Raw genomic sequence first — 4325 nt, 5'->3', positions numbered from 1 at the left:
GATAGATAGATAGATAGATAGATAGATAGATAGATAGATAGATAGATAGATAGATAGATAGATAGATAGATGTTTAATGTGTGCTTGCTGAATAAAAGTATTACTATCTTTATACTACTACTATCTTTATTACTATCTTATATCTAAAAAAAAATAAATAAATACTGACCACAACATTTTGAACAGTAATAGACTGTATATACAACTTTATTTCTAGAGTTTTAAAAAATCTAAATCTTTTAAAGCACCCCCTGGCATACACGTACCCCTGGTTGGGAATCACTGCTTTAATGACAGCTCGGATGAGCGAGAACAGAGTTTTAGAGCTCATGACATAACTTTGTTCTTCATTCTGTCAATGATTACAACCTCAATAGTTTCTTCTGCTGTTTCTCTCTGACTTTTGACTTCACTGTCATGAGAACTGTTCTTTTGTGTTTCTTTACCAAATGCATCACCCGCAGTCATCACACACAGGAATCAAAGCTCACAAAACAAACACAATTTTTCACTGACCTGCAAAACTGCCCACGCAGAATTGAGTCTAATTCTGGGAAACAACGAAGTTTATTCACTAGGTTTTATATGTACCACTGCCTCTCAGGTCGGGACAAAGGAGATTGGATTGCGTATTGTTGACTATCATTTTTCTGGTTGCCCCTCAAAGATTCTATTTTGAAGATGATGAGATTATATTTCATATAGAGATTGAGGCGGTAACCTTGACTCTGTGTTCAGAGTAGTTCTGGAATAGCTGTATTTTATCTGATTAGTTTTCTCAGAGGCACACAAATTATGTAAAGGGGATATATGTAGCAACAGCCACTTGAATATAATACTTTAGGGACTACAGTAACAGGATTTTTCTTTTTGCTTCTGATAAAAGAAAATAGAAAACTCTGTGAGACAAAACAAATACAATTACATGAGCAAATACTGTGAAAGACAGAGATTTACTTTATTTGTACTTCAATACAGAATTAGTCTTAATTCGATAACAGGTGAATCCTTATGGAGCTAGGAAATTATAAAAAGACAAATAACCTCAATTTTGGCCAAATTTTGGTACAATATTTATTATTCATCTAAAAAACCTGAAGTTGTAATTTTATAATTGAATAGAACTGAAGCTAATTCTACCTAAAAAAAACTTTTCATGCATTGTACCGAATTTTGCCGAAGGCTAGTTTTCATCCGCTAATGAATTTAATGTCACAACTACAATAGAAAGTACAAAAATATACAATATGCAAAATAATAATAATAATAATTAAAATACTTCATCTAAAATTCCAGTTTTTCAAAGTTGTAAATAAAACAACGAACGTTTAAAGAATTTCAGGTTTTCTATGAATTTCAGCGTTTACGTCATTGTGTTACTTGGAGTTTCTTTGTAATTATTTGTGAAATGTAATAAAAATTTCTAAGTGAAAATTGATTCACCACCATTTTTTTCAGTGTCGATAAATGAAAAGGTAAAAAAATACCTAAAAGGTGACAGCTTGATATCAACTCTACTAAGATCCCTTAGGAAAAACAACTAATAACTTCATTAGCTTTATGAATGAAACGGTCATGTTTAAAAATACTAACAGGACATAGCATAATAACATAGATCAGAAAAAAATCCTTAAACTAACTCTATAAATCTTGACCAGGACCTGCTGTTGCTCATCTTTTTAAGTCAGTGAGTCTGTCAGTGATTCAGACTGTCAGTGGTCACAGCGGTGCAGCTCAGTGAAGGTAAGCTCGGGGCCAAAGCAGACCCCAGGGAACTGCCCAACACACAAGGAACAACTCCTGTCAATCAAAGCCCAAAGAAACACGAGGCCGAGACAGTGAAGAGTACAGAAACTTCAGTGCAGAGGTCACTTTCAAATGAGTGTTATGAAACTTTATGCACATAGAAAGACAAGCACTCAGAGAAAGATTGCTTTATACTGGACAAGTGCAAGTACAAGTGCTGTTTTTTTTCCAAAATGGCCAAAGATCTGCATCAACTGAGAACTCTGTGTTTCTGTGAGACCTCCTACTAGTCACACAGTCACAGTCGACAATGCCTGTCTAGTGCACATCACACTAGACTGTGACATATTCAGGAAAATTTAAGGGGGTCTGAATACTTTCCGTACCCACTGTATATATATATATTAGTAACTAAAAGGTACAAAAGTGTACCTTTTGAAGATGTACTGCCCCAGTGACAGATTTTGTACCTTTTTCTTCTAAGAGTGTGGGGTGGTACCTTTTAAAAATGTACAAATATTTACCATTTAGGTACTAATATGTACATTTTAGCTACTAATATGTACCTTTAACATACTTTTTATGCACCCTAAAGACGTAAATAATGTACAAAGGTGCACCTTTTGAAAAAGTGCCACCCCAGTGACAGCATTTGTATCTTTTTTTCCTGAGAGTGATAGAAATGTTTGCACAGACAAACACATTTTAAATTAATTTGATAATGCATTTATAATCTATTTTAGGGTTATACACTACTGATTACTTAAAAAATATTAATTGCGGTCAATGTCCTTCAGACAGTCTCTTCCTGTCTAAAAGGCAGTTCTACAGATCTGCAATATGGACAATATGTCTTCATCAAGAAGAAAAGCAAACATATAAATACAACTTAAGTCAAGGCCAAACAAAATTGTTTTATATTTCTCACACTGTCTATCCTGAATATGGGGGGAAATAATCATTTAATTTTAAAATGATTAAATAATTTGAAATAAATAAATACAAAAATAAATAAATACATAAATAAATCTATCTTTCTAATATATTTTATGTAACTTAAAAATCATTTAGAAAGCTACAGGTAATCCTGTCTGAATTGCACTTTACAGCTGTAATTTAGTTCTATGTGGCCATTTTCTACCCTGTCTAATAACCCTGAATTAAACTGCTTCTTTATAACCTTTATAAGGCTTCTAAATATCCTCTTCACATGTAAAACAAAATATCAATTAGAGTGAAGAAAAAGCGAGTAAACTCAGTGGTAATAATCATAAGAGCTTCCTTTAATTTATTTGAATTTTGTAGTAATAAATTAATAAAACAAGAATAAAGAGATATTGATTTAGTCAACAGAAAGAAGACAGATCCGTTGGCATTTGTCTGTAAGGACATTCAGAGATGTGAAGGACATTGTCTCATGTTGAGGATATGGTCATGTTCACACTGTGATCTATAACTGAAGGTCTAATGATGTGAACAGATACGTGCTGCTAGGGCTGCACGAGTATGACAAAAATCATAATTGTCGATTACCTTTGTTTGAAGCAACTGCATGCCATATTTTTATATGAAAATAAACAAGCTGAAAACACTAACTGAAAAACTTGTATCGCTTTTCTATAGTATTAAGCCTCAAATGTCAATTATACATTGGATTGGTATCTTCTTTAAAGGGGTCATATGATGCGATTTAAATTTTTCATTTCTCTTTGGAGTGTTGCAAGCTCTTGGTGCATAAAGAAGATCTGTAAAGTTGCAAAGACTAAAGTCTCAAATCCAAAGAGATATTCTTTATAAAAGTTAAGAGTCAGCCACGCCTACCTAAAACGGCTCGTTCTAACACGCCCCCACATATCTACGTCACTATGTGGGAAGATTTGCATAACGCCGCCCAAATGTTAACGCAAAGAAAGAAGGTGTAACTTTTATTCTCGCTGTAGTATTGTTGACGCCGCCGCCATGTTGTGAAAGCACCGTGTGCTTCGTTGTGAAAGCGAAACTACTTTGTTTGGCCTTACAAAAGAGGACGATATCGCTTCGTCATGCCTGGAGCTGATCCGTGCTGGTCGCTGAGGAAATACTTCAACTTCGCGCTGTCGATCGCTGGATCGGCTTTCACCGTTGACAAAGCAGAGTCCAGCCAGGGGTCGTCACATGTGGTTGCCACAGGCATCACAATATGGTAGGGACGTAAAACATTTCCGTCACACGCTTGAGGAATTCAGCCAATCACAAATGTGTTTTTTTAACCTTAAACCGCATAAACACATTTCATTACACCAAATACACAAAATAATGTTCTTTTTAGCAGCATCATATGACCCCTTTAAATAAAAAGGTAAAAATATGCAGGGTATTATAATGTTATACTAAAACTAAAATTAAAACAATGGAAAAACCCTTAAGATAACATGTAGAAAGAAAAAATGCATCTTAAGCATGCAGAATAACGCAAGTGGACTTTGAATGATTAACTGCTGCTTTGAACGATTAAAGGTGAAAAGGTGAAAGGTGACGTGACATGTGGCCAAGTATGGTGACCCATACTCGGAATTAGTGCTCTGCATTTAACCCATCCA

Source organism: Sinocyclocheilus anshuiensis, unplaced genomic scaffold (assembly GCF_001515605.1).
Source record: "Sinocyclocheilus anshuiensis isolate Anshui unplaced genomic scaffold, SAMN03320099.WGS_v1.1 scaffold961, whole genome shotgun sequence".
Taxonomy (NCBI): domain Eukaryota; kingdom Metazoa; phylum Chordata; class Actinopteri; order Cypriniformes; family Cyprinidae; genus Sinocyclocheilus; species Sinocyclocheilus anshuiensis.
The sequence above is the reverse complement of the archived record's forward strand: the minus strand, read 5'-3'. Positions refer to the sequence as shown.